Raw genomic sequence first — 20195 nt, 5'->3', positions numbered from 1 at the left:
TAAGAGTTTGCCTCCTGAATATAATAATGTGTCAATAACTCTAATCAATATGCCAAACCCTGAACATGTTGATATCCAGGCATCACTATTAGAGGAGGAAAAGAAGCTAAAAACTAAGGAAGAACCAAGTAGCTCTAGAGATGAGCATGCATTATATGTTGGCAACAGCTACAAAGGCAAGAAGGATCAGCTCTTTTTTACTTCTGCAAAAGGACTGGACATACCAAGAAGTTCTGCCACACCAGAAAAAGGTCCCAAAAGGCATATCTAGTTGCAATCAAAGAAGAATAAGAAAATAAAGCAAAGAAAGAAGAAGAACAAGAAGACCACCAGGAGAAGGACAAACCTCATCAGTCCTTCTATTCATATAGATTTTTTTAGCTTTATATTTCCTAGCCCTAATGCCTCAGACATAAACTTGTAAACTCCTCAGTTAGCCATGTACTATAGCCTCTGTATACTTTATGAGGCCCCTACTACAACCTCTGGATTTCCATCATGCTTGTGGTACCCACACTTAGCCTTTTTGCAACATCATCTAAAGTTTTGCCATGTTTATGGTGTGCCCACACTTTGCATGTGTTGCTTTCACTAAAGCCTCTACACATTTTGCACTTCAGTCCTTTTGTAAGGAACAATGAGGGCTCAAGACCAGAATCCCATATGCACAGTAGGAGAAAGTACCACCACTCAATTCCTATAAAGCATTGTACTTGCACTCTTTTTCTAATGCAATGATAGTACTCTTTTCTTTCCAGTAAAGTGTATTGTCACTGTCAATACACAAGATTGTGTTTATGAGTCCAAGTCTCAATCTTGGAACCTAATTCACTTGTGTAACAATTTGTCTTTGTGAGGATCAATGTCTTCATGAGTTTCTTCTTTCTCTTTCAACCTACATAGCTTCCACATCTGTGATGCTCTAGATCCCGCATATTTAACAGTGGGGATATTAGTAGTTGTCGGCCTAGGATCTAGAGTTTCAAGCACATTACTTTTAGCCACTATATTCTTGTTAGGAAAATATTATGTATATCTCTTTGCTTTATGTCATTTACTGAAGATGCACTTTTCTTAGTAGAAGTAGAGGAAATATAAGATTCTATATCACTCACCCTTGGAATAAACTACTCACAAAAATCAAGATTGTACTATAATGAAGCATGTCCATCAAGAAGTTGCAGGTCATGGGTGAGGTAGAAAATACATCTAATGATATCAGTCATCATGTTGCTTTGCCCCAATCGACTTGAAATATGTAGCTCTTCCTTTGAAAAGAGTTTATCACATAGAAGAGATTTATTTCAAAAAGTTCAAAAATCTTGATACCATGGACAATCATGACCACTCTTCGAGATAGGGACTACATATGCTAGATCATGTAGGGAAGTCTAGAGTGTCTTTCTTTGCTCATCAATAGTTATTAGACGACTACTATACCTTGGAGCTAAACCTTGGCTAGAATACCATTTCTTCCAACTTCTACTTTTTGTGCCAATGCCACAACATCTTTCTTGCTGTTGAGGGATTTTTTTGCCTATTATCATTTTGAACTAGAAACAATGGATACGATGGGCTAACTAAACTTAGTTAGGGTGCCACTAGAATCCTTGTGTGTTGAACAATCATGATACATATGAGTGATGCCATACTCAATGCATCTGTGTTCAACCTTTGGGAAGTTATTTAGTGCCATCTAGTTTGCTAGTTGTGGCCTTGGCTCTTGAGTTTCTAGCTCACTCATCTTTGTCAATGGATAGTTGGATAGGAATGTGTGCTCTTAGTTGACTCTTATGGGTTCAAAACTCGTAGGCTTCACAATTTAGTCCACTATTAAGCATGTCAACTGAGTATAAGGCTCTTAAAAGCCACATCACAAACTCTTTGACTCTTCTTACCAAGTGAAGGACTTGTATAGCCTTGTGTGTGGCTCTACTATTTTGAATCTCTAGAATTGTCAACTCTTCTAGAATGTCTCAAATTTTTTCTTGGAGTTCCTATTCTTCAAAATTTTCTCTATTTGGTCAATCTTCCTTATGGTCATGCACTAAGTACAAGAATTCAAATTGTGGGTTCACTAAGTGGTTTCTCTCAATTAATTTAGTCTTGTTGCACTCTAAGACTTGAAATGATTTGAATTAGGCTTGGGACTCTGAGGGTGTGTTGTAGGGGCTGTAGGGATTTTGAGTACATAGGTTTAGTATGGTTTTAGTGTTTAGTATGTATGTGAGTGGTAAGTGGTGCAAGTCCTAAGTCATTCAAGTCCTAAATGTGAGATATAAGATAGTTAAGTGGTAAGTGGTGTAACCAGTGAGGTGGTGCAAGTCCTAAGTGCGGGCTAAGGTGGTGTGAGTTCTAGGTGGTGAAAGTGATGAGGTGGTGCAAGTCCTAGGTGGCGCAAGTGGTGAGGTGGTGCAAGTGGTGAGGCACTGAATGTTAGGGTTTGTGTGGGGGATATAGGGTTTTGTGTGTATTGGTTGTGTTTAAGGGGTTTTAATTCTTTTGTGTGTGGAAACTGGGGGTATTTTAGGGGTTTAGTATGTGATTGTATAAATATATGTAGTTTTTGTGAGTGCGGAAATGAAGTCCTAGTATGGTAGTAGTGTGGAAGTCCTAGTGTGGAACTGGAGCGCTAGTGTGGAAGTGAAGTGATAGTATGGAAGTAGTTTTATTGTATGCGACAAGAGGGGTTTCAACTGAGATCAAATCAAATTACAATAGCTAGAAGCAATCGACCAGCTCAGCATATAGCAACAAGCAACAACCAACCAAACAATGAAAAAAGTGACCGTATATTTTACTCTTACATTATGAGATTTGTATTTTTTAAAGAGTTTTAATCACTTCCCTTCCTTCAAAGTATGAACAACCGAGTAACTATGATAAGCATAATGTATTTTCAATCCATATTTGAGTTTTGTGTTGTTCTATTTTAATTTTTTTCCTCAATTTTCATCCTTCAATGCTACATAATTAATCACCCATAATAAGCAAGATGCATTCATAATATTGATCCATGGAATGTTTAAGCAAGAACTTTTGAGTTGAGTTTGGAAGTTTGCATTTTTGCATTTTGTATTTTACATTATTTGTTTTGTGTTTTGGTGTTTTTTTAAACTTCAATTCATGCACAATCAAACAAGCATGACAAGCATGATATATCTTCAATCCATAATAATGTCATTGTTTGTTTAAGCAAGAAGAGTTTGAGTTTTTATTCTTGTGTTTTGTCTTTTAAAAAAAAAATATATTGTGTTTTTTAGTTTCAATTTTGTGTTTTTATCTAGTCTAATAAACACAATCTCAGCTCCTCCTGATTTGTCCTTTTCTAAACTATCTATATGGATTTTGGAGTATGCAACTCACGAGCACAAATGATCGATATTCCATCAATCTCACCCAGAATTGTGTAAAGGCCTCCTATTTTGCCACACATAGTAGAGATGTGAGAGCCTCAGTAATTGCAGTGTTATTGGTCCCACAAATGAAACCAAAATGTTGAGCTAAGTTCACAATAGTTAAGATATTGGACAAACTTCTATTGTTTAAGAAGCTACTACTTTCTTTGGTGACAATCTCTCACCTTGTCTCTGGACACTCCACTCTAACTAACCATGCATCCTCCTCTCTATCCCAAGATAGAATGAATATAAGACTAGCTTTGAAGTGCAACAAACTCACCTATTTTACCTTCATGCATTGTAGTTCGAAAGATTGGAGGCATTAAGATGGTTCCACGATCCAAACAACATCATTTGATGTCATCTCTCCTTCGTATCCACCATCAAGTACACCAATGATGATAGAAGAATATGAAGAAGACTAAAAAGACTAAAAAGACAAAGAATAAAGAGAAGAGCTTCACCTCGCTAAATCCCTTTGGGAACAATTAGTGGCAGCAAACGACTCATCATGGGTTCCTCTTGGATCAAAAGGAACACTACCACCTGGATGAAAAGGAAAAAAGTCGGTTACTAGGATCATCAAAATATTCTTGCCCAACTTCCTCCTCAACATCCTCATTTTCAGCGGTAGTTACAAATACATTGACCTCATCAAGAAGCATGAGGTTAGGTCTACTCAAAACAACATCAACACCTTTACAAACAAAAGCCTCTCTAGGGCTACTTACACCATCATCAGCCAACTCACTAGACTCACCAGAGTCAACAATACAAACACCACAACACAAGTCAGTATCCATAACCTCAATAATCTCTTGATCAACATCTATATCCAAAAACTCACTATAAATCTCAACAACCTCATCAGGTAACAAATTTGAACCCCTGACTTTATCTTGGAACCTTACAATTTCTAAGCCTCCCCCTCATGGTATTCTAAGAAACTCAAAAAAATCATCCTCAATTCTCTCTTCTTCTCTTAAACACTTAGTTCTTCATCATGAATTTCTTGACTCCCTTGTTTCTTCCCATCTCTCTCAAGATTTACTAACTCAACTACAATAGATGACACCTCTCGATGATCAGAATCACTTTCTAAACTCTCATCCTCACTATCATCTTCTTCAAATCTAGCACTCTCTTCTTCCTCTTCTTCTTCTTCACTATCATCCTCATTTACCAGCTCTTTTCTTGATGCCGTATAAAACTTATTTTCTACTTCTCTATGATTATAAATCATTATAATTTTGTTCCCCCAATCTTGTATTGCTCTTACTTTCCTAAGCCAATTTCTACCCAATATAAGTGGAAAATCGCCCAACCCTGCTGGCATAACATGACAATCAATTTTCATAGACAGACCATAAACCTTGATATCCAAATTCTAAATTATGCATGAGCACCTCATTTTAGCGTGATAGCAAGCCCAAACTACTCTACACAAGCCTAAGCAATCACACTAATTTGTGCTCATCCACCATCAATATATGCTTCACCTATATTTTGATTCTTATACTAAGCAACAATAGGGAAAGTATCATGCAATTCTTCTACACTCAAAGCTCTCATTGTTCCTTTATTTTTTTCCTTATAGTTCACCAGCTTTACTAGTCTTAGGTTCATCTCTCTTAGCATCTCTCCTTCTTTTTATTGCAGGCATTACATCAACAGTTTTCTTTTCCTCATTTTGATTTTCTAGAAGATTACAATTAATGGAACTTTCTCCTTTCTCTTCTTTAATCAACCTATGGACTTGAGATGTTGAATTATTTTTTATTCCTATCCCAAAATCATTTTGCCTATTTGGAAAATTTTGACATAAAGGATATATATTCCCTCTTGCTCTAGGTGGATAATGACAATTTGTGCATACATGACCGATCTCTTCATAAGAAAAACAAGTCACCATTGGTCTTTGAAAATATCATCTCCTATTTCCTTCTCTCCCACTTATTATGTTTTCTTGACTAGTTTTCCCTACATGTCCTCCACATCCTCTTCCCCAAGGTCTTCCTTTCAAAGCTCCTAATCTCATATTTTGCATTTCTTCTAACAATTGATCCTCAACTTGTGGTCCTAATTGAGCAATTAATTTCATTAAAATCGAAAAATTTTGTCCATCTCCTTGCTAATTTTGATATTCGCTTTCAATGTTAGATGTTCTATATGGCTCTCTCTTTTTTATTTTCTCAAATTTCTCTCTATTTCTATTTCTATCATTATAGATTCTTCAAAAGTGTTCGGTTCCTTAATTTCTAATTTTGTCCTCACCTCTCTCTTTTTTCACAAAATATTAGCATTTTCAGTGCTCTCTCCTGGGTTTAGGAATGTGTTCCAATGATTCCACAATCTACTGTACTCTAGAGCTAAAAATTCTATGGTTTTGTCTTCTTTTCTTTGACAAATTTCTATTTTTCTCCAAAGGTCCTAGGAGGTTTGGATTTCTTTAAATCGATCAAGAAATGCCTGCTTGGTAGCTTCATATTCTATAGGAACAGGAGGATTCCTTAATCTAAGGGTTTTTTCATAATCCTCAAACCAATTTTGACCTTCATCCAATAACTGAAATTTTGGAGTTTTAGGGTTGAGTCACTTATTCGCTGGATAATGCATCCAAGCTCTAACTTTTCGAGGAATCACTGAGGATACTCTCCTTTATTGCCGTGAAATTTAGGAAATAAACTAGCCATTGAAAAACAATCTCAAGCACTCCACAAGTCACAAACAAAGTCAACATTTTCAACACTCCTTAGCGGGGGCACCAAAAAAGAGATGTTTAGTGAGTAGTGATCGAAGAGAAGCCTCTCTCACAACCTAAAAACGAGATGTTAAGGAGTGCCAGTTAGGGAATTGACTTTGTAGAACTCTAAGTAGAGCATCAACAAACTTTATACAATGATCAAAAGCAGAAGCTTCAGAAACAATAAGTACACAATGATCTCATACCTCATTGTAGTTTGTTCCAACACTTGAAATATTCAATTCTCAAGTCTTCATATGTTTCTACAAACACAAGTTCCTCACACTTGTATGTAACCGTCAACACTCCTCACATTAGATACAAATTGGATTGCAAGGGAAGGGCAAGGGCCCCTAAGCCTTCTCATCACCTCTTTATATAGTATCTCTCTCAAACACACGTTATGTTTACAAAAGCTTCAAGCTTTTTTGATTGTTTAATAAAGCTGAAAAGCTTTATAATTAAATGTTTTACTTTCTTTATAAGGCTTTTTACTTTGAGAATAATAAAAAGATTAATAACCTCTTAAGCTTGTAAGCTTTCCAAAGGCTTTCTTTAAAAAAAAGAAGCTTTTCATTTTGTCAATTGTCACCCTTCGATCACACATGTTGTTTTGGATGTATCGGTCATATACTACCATCCTTTCTTTTCTAGTTTTTGCACCATTCCTGCTTTCTTCAAGGTTATCACCAACCTGTTTGGCTTGACAACAACACGAGACTTGTTTGACAATGGCCTAAGGGCTCTGACATGCTCTTCTTCTCCATGGTTCTATCTTCAAGGCATGCGAACTTGGAAATGAGCATAACATCGTTTTCATTGCAGGTAGGGTTGCTTTTGTGGGAGCTTGAGTTTTCATAAGGTTGCTCTATTAATGAAATGCCATCATCCTTGGCATACCCATGTGGTTCAATGCGTAACTTGAAGAACTTGCTGTTCTCCATCATGTCCACGTGAAGGTGATTGGTAGTGCCCATGCACAAGATGCGATCCATGCTTTCTATCATGTTCATCAGCGATGTTACTTGTCACAATGAAAAACACACCCCTCATGTCGACCTTTCTTTCTTTGTAGCATCCATGATTGTCTCCTTCTACTCTATGATTTGCTGACTAGGCCTCTAACCATAGAAGCAACCATCAAGACTACTATAATTACCTTAGCCCTAGTCACATGAACTACCTTTATCAGCATGACAGTATTAGGCTTTTTCTTGTCACATTTTTAGAACTGCATTTGACTATCTCGTCATTCTCAAAAAGTGCTTGAAGCACATCTTCATCAAGTCTTTGCTGCTTCCCTCCTCAAGCTCACCAAACTCCTTCTACTTTCCCTGCCTCTCAGTCACAACAAGATGCTCTCAAGCATACGAATGATTTTCCTTTGCTTATGTGACCACAATCTTCAATGGAACTAATAAGGCTCGCATTACTATAGTAGCAACCTGTGCTGTCAACCTCCTCACTAAAATTCCTGGACCAATTAACCATAACAAGCTTGTACTGTTTAGCTCACATTGACATCCCTCAATTTCGAATACTCTTCATAAGGGTTATAAGGCTACAGTTATACCAATGCATGTAACTCCAATATTGGGAAAAGATTTAAGTTGTGCCACTTTATAGAAAGCCACAAACATGTGATTATAGATGACTTAAGCCCTTCTAGAAAACTTCCCTCCAATATATCTGCTTCTCTCAACAATTTCTTGTCATCTTGTGCATGCTTCCAACATGAGAATACATAAGATAGTATAAACTTCTCCCCCTTTTTCTATCCAATGTATAGCATCAACAATTGCAGAAAATAAGGACTACAAGCACTCTAGACCATTGTTGCTTAAGCTAAGGAGCAATGAACTTTATCATTTTCATCTTTCTTTTCTAGAGCCTTTTAATAATCCAATTTCCATAGACTAATGTAATATACACACACAAATGTCCACCTTTGTCAATAGCTTCCACACTAGCTTTTGGACACACCAAAAAAAAACTTCTACCAACTCCTCATAACCTGCAAGGTGTAATGCTACCTTCCTATTATGATTTTGATTATCGAAATGACTATCCAAAAAAATCCTTCCTGATTTGATTCTAATTAATGGAATCCCAACTCGAGAAAGTTTTCTGATGTACTTGCTTGCAATTTGATGCAGTATATCCTAGCAAAAATATGCCATTAAGCATGAACTCGGTGTTCAACCATTCACAACATTGAGAAGAAATGCAAATTTGGAACCATGTGATGGAATCAAACAAGCGATACTCCACACGAAAGAAATGGATACACTAGAAAACATAGTGCCTAGCCTATCTACAAGTGCTCATTGTCGTGCTGCTACATGGACACAGTGTGAAAAACTCTAGAGTGCATTGTCATTCGGCCTTCTTATTGATCTAGAGAGTCAATGCCATATTAGTCATTAGTGTTAGTGTTCAAGTGTGGATGGTTCAAAAATACTAGATTTTTGGACAAGTTTAGCCTATTTTAATATTTTGAATATTATTTCTTGTAAATATCCAAAAGTTGTAGACAACTTCTAGAATAGGATGACATGTAAAAAAAAAGCAAGTGGCTTTCAGCCATTTTAGGGGGATTTTATGCAAAAAGGAGGGTTGGCGAAATTGTGTGATGCTACATATAGCAAATAGCACTCCGAACTCGGAAAAGAAGAAGGAGTGATTTGGGAGAATTCAGACCAGTGTCGTGGATTTTACTCCCCCTTCGGAGCCAACAGAAGCATAAGATTGGCGGTCTAAGCAGCAGAGAGGAAGCTACTGTTTTATGCATGTTTTTGGTCTACAAGAGATTTATCTTCTCAGGATGTAGAATTAAACTGATAGGCTTCACCTCTATGAGTATTCTTCTACATATTCTATTTCTTTAAACCCCTTCCCTTCTGTCTACTCCTCTCCTTGAATCTCCCTTCACCCTACTGTCTCTTACCCCTATGGTAGACTTTCGACTCTAAATGCTCCAACAGTGGTGAACTCGATGTGAAAGTTGGCACAACTGGTGTGTAAAGATGGGGGATTCTGCAGGTTCAAGTGGTGGTGATGCTTTACAACAGATGATTGCTTTGTTGTAGGAACAACAACAACAATAGTTGTTGTTACAGCAATAGATGCAAACTCGGCAAGAAGCACAAAGAATTGATTCCTTAGTTGTGAATGTATTGTAGGCAATGTGACAACAGGAATTGAAGCAATTTAAAGGTCAAAATTTTTTGGCCTTCATCCGATTGTATGAAGAAAATATATTGTTTCATGGGGTACCGTAGTATGCATGGTGTCCGTATTTCTCTCGTTTGGCCATGCATGCATTGCATGACCAGATTGATGAGTTACATAGAAGAGATGTTGATTGGGTAGCTTTTAAGAAAGCTTTGAAAGAAGAGTTTTTCTTGGAAGATGTAGGATTGGAAACTAAAAAGACATTTACAGATTGGATTGAGAAGCCCAATAAAGGGTTTCCTGCTACAACTTTGCTCCTTGAATTTGAATGTTAGTATGCGTAGTTGGATGCCAATCAGCAGTAATCATTGGAGAGTTAGAAAATTGATTTGTTTCTAAAGGCTGCACATCCTGTCTTGTGGGAGAAGCTGACTGTTCATTTAGATGATGCCTCTTTTGAAATGGGGCTGAAATCATATTGGGCTAATGTAACTAAGGCAATGCATATGTTGGTAAAGAGAGAATGGATGAAATTAAGATGGGGTACAGGTACCACACCTACCAGTGCTCAGAAGGGGGCTAAAATTGAAGCCAAGGCACCTGTGGCTATGGCAAAACAACCGGCTATACCTGTTGGTCCAGCTCTTAAACGTGATGTTGTGGATGAATTAATCAAAGGCATGCATGATTTGAGATTTAATTTGATAGAAATCTATGCAAAGGTCAAAAAGTTGGATGTTAAGGTAGAAGCGAAGGGTCGGACAATAGCCCTAAGACCGTACAAAGAAGGATACAAGAGGAGATGCATTTGGTGTGACAATTTATAGCATGAAATGTGAGACTGTACAGCCTATCATGAAGTGGAAGCAAAAAGTTCAGTCTTTTAGAAAGATGGCAAAATACATGCAACAGAAACTAGATGTTCTATATGGCTCTCTCTTTTTTATTTTGAGCTCAAATTTTCTCTCTTTTTCTATTGTTATCATTATAGCTTCCTCAAAAGTACTCGGTTCCTTAATTTATAATTTTATCCTCATCTCTCCCTATAAATTTTCTACAAAATATTTTATTTTTAGTATTTTCAATGTTCTCTCTCCTAAGTCTAGGGATGTGTTCCAACGATCCCACAATTTGGTGTATTGTAGAGCAAAAAATTCTATGGGTTGGTCTTCTTTTTTCTGACAAATTTTTACTTTTCTCCAAAGGTCATGGGAAATTTGAGTTTCTTTAAATTAGTTAAGAAATGCATGCTTTTTGGTAGCTTCATATTCTATAGGAACAAGAGGGTTTCTTAATCTAAGGGTTTTTTCATAATCCTCGAACCAATTTCGACCTTCATCTAATAACTAAAATTTCAAAATTTGGAGTTTGAGGGTTGAGTAACTTATTCACTAGATAATGCATCCAAGCTCTAATTTTTCGAGGAATCGTTAAGGATCCTCTCCTTTTTTGCCATCAAAATTTAGGAAACGAACTAGCCATCAGGAAACAATCTCAAGCACAAAATCAATCCACAAATCATAATCATAATCAACTTTTTTGACACTCCTTAATGAGGGCACCAAAAAAGAGATGTTTAGCGAGCAGTGATCGAAGATAAGCCTCTCTCACAACCTAAAACAAGATATTAAGGAGTGCCAGTTAGGGAATTGACTTTGTCAAAAGACAATGTGCAACGAAAAATTTTCAATGTTTCATGAACACAACACAACCAACACACGAGCCTGAACGAACAACTATGCCTCTTGTAGCTCAAAAACTCCTAAAATAGAACTCTAAGTAGAGCATCAACACACCTTACACAATGATCAAAAGCACAAGCTTAAAAAACAATAAGTATATAAGGATCTCATATAACATTATAGTTTGTTCCAACACTTCAAATATTCAATTTCCAAGTCTTCGTATGTTTCTACGAACACAAGTTTCTCACACGTGTGTGTGACCCTCAACACTCCTCACATTAGACACGAATTGGATTGCAAGGGAAGGGCAAGGGCCTCTAAGTCTTCTCATCACCTCTTTATATAGTATCTCTCTCAAACACATGTTGTGTTTACAAAAGCTTTAGGCTTTTTTGATCATTTAATAAAGCTAAAGAGGTTTAAACGTTTTTCTTTCTTATAAGGCTTCATAGCCTTGAGAATAACAAAAAGTTTAATAACCTCTTAAGCTTATAAGCATTCCAAAAGCTTTCTTTTTGTAAAGAAGCCTTTCGATTTGTCAGCCGCTACCCTTCAATCACACGTGCCATTTTGGATGTATCACTCACATACTACCTGATGCCAGGAGGCATATTTCACGGTGGATTCCGTGCCACGGTGGATTCCGTGAGGTTTTACGGTGGATTCCGTAAACTTTGATGACCGGGGTTCATACACAAAGTGGATTCTTTGTGCGAGAAGTTGATGGGGACGCCTGTCCTTTTCGGGCATTTCATTAATTTAGTGTGTACATGGGTGATTCCATAGCGGGTGATTCCACAAAATGCATATTAAATTAATAAATATTTATGAGTTTAGAGTGCGCACTCGTAATAAATTAAGGTTAGGATTTATTTCTAACCAGTTGATTTATTTATGAAGCTGAAGACTGCTAGGTATTCACTTTTGTCGGTTTAATTGTATTATTTTACTAACGATTGTGAATGCTTCAGTTGATGTGTAGAGATAGCAGCAGTGGCGGAGGAAAGCATTGGAGGATAGCGAGTATTCGATTTATGGATTATATTTTGATAGGCGCCACGCCTATATTTTGTCGCGCCTATTTATTGAGGCATTGGATATTTATTATTATTTTGTATGCGCGTGGGCACACAGTTATGTTATTTCTATTTGGACATTGTATTGGGCGTGCCAGACTCTTTGGGCACCGTCCATTAGCTTTATTCCTATTTTTGTGTAAAAGCAAACTCAAAAGCTAAAAGCTTGCTATTTTGTAATTTGGGCTATTATTTGAGCATGAAGATGAAACATACATAAAATACATGCTTTGTGGAGTGCTCACACAAGGCATGGGGGAAGATTGCACCCAATTGGTCTCTTGCTCTTGTCGTTCATGCTTTTTACCTTGTAATTTGTGCAAAAAGTAGAGTTCCATTGTTCTTGGGGACCTTCCGGCATTCACTACGCGAGCATACAACATCCGATCTATGCACCAGTGGTATCAGAGCAAAGCTGAGATCAAGAGCTTCCAATCGCTACCCATCTCGTTGTCAAAGAGATCGTGCAAGAGCTGCAGAACACGGGGTTCAAGGTACAGCAATGGAAGAGTCTAACAAGAAGAACTCAAATTTTGATGTCAAAGTTCACTATATAGCTTGTCAAATGAGTTACAAGAAGTTCATGTTCAGAATAATCCGAAGTATCTCATAAACTGTTTACATTCAGGTGTATGTTGACAGTTGCAGTAGGAAGGGAAACACTCTTCACATCAGCATGTTCATTTCGTAACTTGGCAGTTGCTAGATCAGCAGAGAATTTCAGAAACTCCAAAAGAACATCTCTATAATGATTCTTCTGAAGCATTCTATCTCCCACAGGACCTTCACGAGTGAACCCCTCTCTATCTTTTATATTCTCCTACTCTTGTTTATCACGAGCAGCTACCATATCTCATCTTTCTTGCTGTAAATGTGCAAGAACATAACAGCCTACAATGGCCAAAGAGTTGCAGTCCTACGTGAAAGAAAGGCTTCTTCTGCCCAGCCTTTTAATATCGCAAGCTAATGATGCTAGGTTGATCCATCTGATGAGCATTCACTTATATATGTTTCATTCTATGGTTTGCCATCCAGGGTCCTGCAGACTTCAGAAAATGCACTGAGCATCTAGGAGGCAGCCACTTCTTTAAGTTATTCCACAATTGACAGTGGGCAGTTCAACCTTTGAAGAGGGTGACGAAGGTATAATTGTTCAGCTAGACATGCATCAGGACCAATCATTACCACCGAAAAAAAATTCATTAAGAACCCAGGAGATCAAAACTGTCTGCAAGTTCATAGACTGCGAGATTCTTCCAAACAGAGCCAAACATTTGTTGCCCCCCCAATAGCAAAGGTCAAAGCCCAGACAAGGAGCACTGATGTGTAGATTAAGAAACCAATTCCTGATCGCATTATATATGTTCTGAGGACAGGATCAGCTGACTGGCGATGGCGAAGAACAGGCCAGAAGTAGAAGCAATTGATGAACCAGAGCCAGTGAATCTTGAAAGAACCAGACTCTTTAGATTCTCGTGTCCACTCCAACCCCAGCGTACTCTTCGATGTCTCATACGTTGTTTTCACTGTATTCTCTCCTGCAATCTTCTGTGATGCAGCAAAGCTCCAAGCTTCTGATTGAAAATCGTAAGAAGGCTCGAAAGTAGCACCTGAACATAAATCTTAGCTGAATTCATGAATTGGAACCTGGCTGCCTTCCTGGGAAGGTCGTAGTCCATGATGAAGAGGCCGGGCTTCTCGATGCCGAGGGAGACCAGGCGACTCCGATTTGTTGTTTCAGGGACAAGAGAGCGATGATGTCGGTGAAGAGGCTAAGGCAAGCGCACTCTGGCAGTAAATCGATGACAGTCTTGAGCTTCTTCTCCACCTTCGATGTCCTCAAAAGCTCCCAATTCTCTCCTTTTTCATCGTTTTTCCCATAATACTCCAGCACTCTGTTCCTCCCGCCTCCCTCCTGCCCAAGGCTTCAACATCCGATACCAGATTTAGAGCTCTCTTCCCCCCTTTAGCATTGCCCCTCTCCTTTCGCCATATCAAGCTCCCGCATTAGTCTGGCCCTTTGGTCCTCTCGTCCGCCACACACCCCGCCATTCTTCCTTTTTCAAAAATATCCCCCTATCTCCCCAGAATAGGCTAGCACTTTGTGATTTTGCTATCTTTAGAGAGGGAAATGGACCCTTTAAAGTTTCCAAAGAGGAAGAGGGGATTGACCCTTTTGAATTTTCTTGTGTAAGAGGACCAACCTCTTTTATTGCTGCAGGAATGGCTGCTTCTACAACCTTTTGAGGCATGCTTGAAATATTAGTGTTGATGGCAGGAATTACATGACTGAACGTTACCTCATTCTGTTGAGTATTATGATCTCTATTTCCAGCAGAATGAGGTGGGTGGGTAATAATTGCATCAGCAGAAGTAGCAACATGATCAGGAATTTGAAGAATATTCTCAATGAGATCAGCATCGCCCCAAGCAGCAAAATATTCATCATGTTCACAAAAATCTCCAAGAAGATTTTAAATATGGGCTGCCTGGTTAGTGGCTTCAACATAGTCATAAAAGTCATCACCAGAATGAACGTCTAGATTAGGCGCATGCATTAAGGGAATATATACATTGGATGCGAATTATTAAAATGCTAACACAAATGCACAACAAAAGAAATGGAGGTGTATACGACTCGGATGCGTAGCAACACGACATCGTGCGAAGGTGGAGCTCCTGGAACGATCGGGCTCTACGGTCAATCTCGTCGCGAACCGTCGATACAGGCAGACTTTTGGCGATCAAGAACCCCTGTTTCCATCATTGGATCGCGAAGGACCGGGCTACAGCGACGGAGGACCACTCCCAACTCTCCTACATCAAGTCGTGGTTACACAGAGATAAGTCACCATTTTTTATACCTTCCAAGCTTTAAACTTTAAAGCTTAGAAATCTTAGGAGAAGCTTTAAGCTTCAAATCGTCCACACAAAGTATCCAGGCATCTCCGAAATTTGCGCCATGGCTGAAAAAAACGCCCCCCCCACGATTTGCACCGTTTTCTGCCCATGAAGCTTCAAGCTTAATCAATTAAGCTATAGTCACACAAGCTCAAGTCATAACTAACTCCAGGTCACATCCAATCAATCAATTTCAGCAAGTTTCTTCAAGTCAAGTTCTGCAAGTTCTGTAAAGCGACTAAGTTCTGCAAGTCTGCAACTCTGCAAGTCACATAAGTCTGCAACTCTGCAAGTCAGACTAGTCAACTGGAGTCAGAACTGACTTGTGCTCAAAACTCCTAGAAGGACTGTTCCTGCGCAGAAACTTCGAACTGCAAAGTTGTTCATTGGAAGGTACTCTATCCATACGCAGGTTTGCTGAAGCATTTTCAGCATACGAAGAAGGATAAAACACAGATTTTTAGAAGATAGTAAAAGCTATACCCAAAAACACATAAGCCTTGTATTCCCGAACTTGAGCTACGCTCATCCCGCTAACTTGATTTTGAGTGAGAAAGGTCTTTTGAGTTTTGCAGGATGACGAAACCACATATGGATGATCTTATGGCTGAAGGCGATCTACCTGAACCTACGATGGAGCAAAAGTTGGACTTAATCATGATGCAATTGGAAGAAGAACGAAGGGCTAGACAAGCATTGCAAGTTCAACTGGCAAATTTACAAAGAGCGTCTACCGATAAAGAAGAACCTCAAGCTGAAGATCTTATTCGACGTACCATCGACGCAATTCTTCAAGCTCAAACCATCCACAAGGAATCAAAGATAAGTAAAAGAAGTTTCAAATTCCGTACTTTCAATGGCATACGAGAAGGAAAAACTGTTCTAGCATTCATTAGTCAGTTTGACGACTATTTCCATGAGGAAACCTATGCAGAAAAAGATAAAATCAAGTGTGTTACTAATCATTTAGTGGACAGAGCATCTCTTTGGTGGACTGTAGTACGCAAGAGCATAGATTGTCCTACTACTTGGGAGGATTTCAAGAAGAAGTTCATGCAAAATTTCCTTCCTCCACAATTTCATGAGAAAGCTATTAAGCAATGGGATCTTCTTCAGCAACGGGATCGTGAGTCTATTCCTCAGTATACAGAGCGTTTTTGGAATGCATTACTCCAGCTACGCATGCTTGAAGACGTACCTGAAGCGACACATAAGCGCAAATATATGTTTGGACTCCTTGGGCATTATTACGCTGAAGTTAACATGTTCAAGCCTGCTACCCTTGAAGACGCCATTTCACTAGCTCACAACACTAAAGATAAGTTACGAGGTAGAGACAGACGTCCACAACAATTCCAAGCCAATGGTAATTATGGATCTAAACAATTCAATTCCAATTTTAGAAGATTTAATCCAGGTCGTTTCTCTTCATCATCTTTTCGTAAAAATTGGGCAAAACCACCTGAATTATCATCCGATGTCAATCAAAATCCTAAGCCTATTCCACAGCCAAATCCTAATGTCCCTAGACTTCCTGCCATTGCAAACAATGTAACCAAAGCCAAGCCAATAGTATGCTATAAATGCCACCAGCTCGGACATCTAGCAGCAAATTGCCATTCGAAGAAGCCACCTGCCCATATCAACTACCTTGGAGCAATGGACGAAGACGAACATGAAGATATGCCTGATTTCACAGAAGATGAGGACGATACTACTACACCTTCGGATACTTTACCAGGTATGCCTACTCCACATTCTTTATTGACTATGAAATGTTTGGTGCATGGAAAGGAAAAGATTATTTTGCATGACGACGGTAGCACTCATGATTTTATTTCAGCAAAATTAGTAAAAGAATTGAAGTTACAGACTGTACCTACGCATTACCGCATCAAAGCTGCATTCTTAGGCACTAGGTATAATGGTACACAGGAAGTGCACGACTTAGAGATTCAAATTGGTCAATACACAGAAAGAAGAAATTTCCTAGTTGTTCCATTACAGTCGAGTGACATTATTTTAGGTATGCCTTGGCGTCATCAGCATAACCCAAATATAGATTATTCCACACATTCAATGAATATTAATTTTCAAGGAAAATCTACTACATTATATGGTATGCATGCATCTAATGTTTTTCCACTGCTTTCGCATACTCAAGCTAAACGTGCATTACGCAAGAGTAGTAAATCCTATCTCATTTGGGTGAATGAACTGCAAGTAAAAGATAATCATATGCACCCTAGGCATAAAGAAATTCTTGCACATTTTAAGGACTGTTTTGCAGAAGACTTACCACCTAGTTTACCTCCTTCATGTCCAGAAGACCATAAGATAGATTTGATCCCTGGCACACAACCACCTTGCAAAGCACCATATAGGCATAACCAGATAGAGCAAAAAGAAATTCAGAGTCAAGTTGAGGAATTACTAAATAGAGGATTGATTAGACCTAGTAGTTCTCCATTTGGTGCACCTGTTCTGTTAGTCAAGAAAAAGAATAATACCTATCGTATGTGCATTGACTATCGAGCTTTAAATAAGATCACTGTAAAGAATAGGTGTCCCATTCCTAGAGTTGATGACCTTATGGACAAACTGCAAGGATCTGCTATATTTAATAAAATAGACCTTAAGTCTGGTTATCATCAGGTGAGACTAGATACGTCAGACATATTCAAGACTGCATTTAGGACACAGTTTGGTCATTACGAATTTTTAGTAATGCCATTTGGATTGACTAATGCACTTGCTACGTTTAGTAGAATGATGAATCGTATATTTCTGAAATATCAGTATTGTGTAATTGTCTTCTTTGATGATATTTTGGTGTTTAGTCAAAATGAGAAAGAACATTATGAGCATTTGTCATTGGTTTTCCAGTTATTAAAAGAAAATCAACTGTATGCAAATCCTGAAAAGAGTGAATTCTTTAAAACAGAAATTGAGTATTTAGGTCATATTGTATCATCTGATGGAATTAAAGTTGATCCTAAGAAAATCGATGCAATATTGAATTGGCCTGTACCTAAAAACGTGCATGAGTTACGCTCATTCCTTGGTCTTTCTAGTTTCTATAGGAAGTTTATACGTAATTTTTCATTACTTGCTTTACCACTGACCAAACTTCTGAAGAAAGGTATTGTCTATCATTGGTCCGAAAATCAACAGAAATCCTTTGACTTATTAAAACATGCATTAACCCATGCCCCTGTCCTACAGTTGCCTAATTTTAATAGACCATTCTTTCTAGTAGTGACCGATGCTAGTGGATCAGGAATAGGAGCTATACTTATGCAAGACAATCATCCTATAGCCTATTCTAGTTGTAAGCTGAAACCTTCTGAACTGAAATATTCCACATATGACAAAGAACTATTAGCAGTTGTACAAGCATTAAGACAGTGGAAACACTACTTAATGGGTTCAGAATTTATGATTAAGACCGATCAGCAAAGTATTAGACATTTACTTAGCCAACCCCAAATCTCTGACCATCATATCAAATGGGCCTCCTTTATTCAAAGTTTTCATCCTATCATTCAATAACAACCCAGAAAAGAAAATGTAATGGCTGATGCATTAAGTAGAAGACCTACCATTCATAATATTTCTGTTATATCTTTTGATTCTTTGATTGCTATGAAAGATACTTATCATCAGGATATTACTTTTCATGCTGATTGGAATAAATTAGTTCAAAATAACTTGATTCCTATCGATTCATTATCCTATAATGATGGATTTATGTTTTATGAAAAGAGATTGTGTGTTACAATTCCATTCCGATCTTTTGTTTTGAATGAGATTCATTGTCCTCCTCCCTATCAAGGTCATAGAGGTATCATATCTACTTTACGTACGTTAACTGAAGATTTTTATTGGCGGCATATGGACACTGATGTATCTAACTTTGTTTCTAAATGTTTGATTTGTCAAAGAGTTAAGAGACATCATGGTAAACAGTATGGATTACTTATGCCTTTGTCTATTCCATCTAAACCTTGGGAACAAATTTCTATGGATTTCATTACTGGTTTACCTAATACTAAATCTAACCATGATATAATTTGGACAGTCATAGATAGATTTAGTAAACAAGCATATTTCATTCCATGTAAGAAAACTTTAACAGCATCACAAGCAGCACAATTGTTTTTGAAAACTGTTTTTACTAACTATGGATTGCCAAAAGTTATTATTTCAGATCGTGATTCTAGATTTTGTAACAACTTTTGGATTACTTTGTTTGCTAACCTAGGCACAAAGATTGATTTCTCATCTGCATTTCATCCTGAAACTAATGGACAAACAGAAGCCACTAATAGCACTATTTTAGATCTCTTACGTGCATATACTATCTCTAAACCTTAGACATGGGACACACATTTGCATTTATTACAGTTTGCATATAACAATACACCACACACATCTACAAAGAAAGCACCGTTTGAAGTCATTTATGGTTATAGATTGTCTACGCCTGTTGCATCTTTTTCAAATAGAATTCAAAGTGCTGATGATATTGCTAGTATGCATAATACTATTTTTGATGAGGTTAAAGACATGATTGCCAAAGCCCAGCAATCATATACCAAACAAGCCAACAAGAAAAGACAAGCAATGAATTTCAAAGTTGATGATTATGTTTGGTTGAGAATAGAAAAACGTAGACTACAAAGTGTAGATAGACACCCAGTTGTCAAATTAGCCCCTAGATTCTATGGACCATTTAGGATCATTCATAAAATTAATGACAATGCATTCAAGTTAGAATTACCACCTCACTGGAAAATTCACAACACATTTCACATTAGTTTATTGAGACCTTTTAGAGGCCAATTACCTGTACACTCTGTTTATGAAAACCCACCTTTATTAGAGGAAGAGACTGAAATACTTGAACCTGAAGCTATCATAGACACAGACTTTATGACCACTAGAACTGGCCGAAGATATTCTAGATATCTAGTTAAATTTAAAAACCATCCTGAAGAGGAAGCACAATGGATGCACGCTAGAGACTTAAATGCTTTCCCCACTCTATTAGCTCCACATTGAGCTAATAGCAATTGAGGTCAATTGCTATCCCACCCCGGGGGTATGATGCTAGGAGGCATATTTCACGGTGGATTCTGTGCCACGGTGGATTCCGTGAGGTTTTACGGTGGATTCCGTAAACTTTGATGATCGGGGCTCATACACAAAGTGG

The sequence above is a fragment of the Lygodium microphyllum genome, chromosome 29 (assembly GCF_053477565.2).
Source record: "Lygodium microphyllum isolate KBCC chromosome 29, Lygodium_microphyllum_v1.1.10, whole genome shotgun sequence".
In the NCBI taxonomy this organism is placed as follows: domain Eukaryota; kingdom Viridiplantae; phylum Streptophyta; class Polypodiopsida; order Schizaeales; family Lygodiaceae; genus Lygodium; species Lygodium microphyllum.
Note: the sequence above shows the minus strand (reverse complement) of the source record.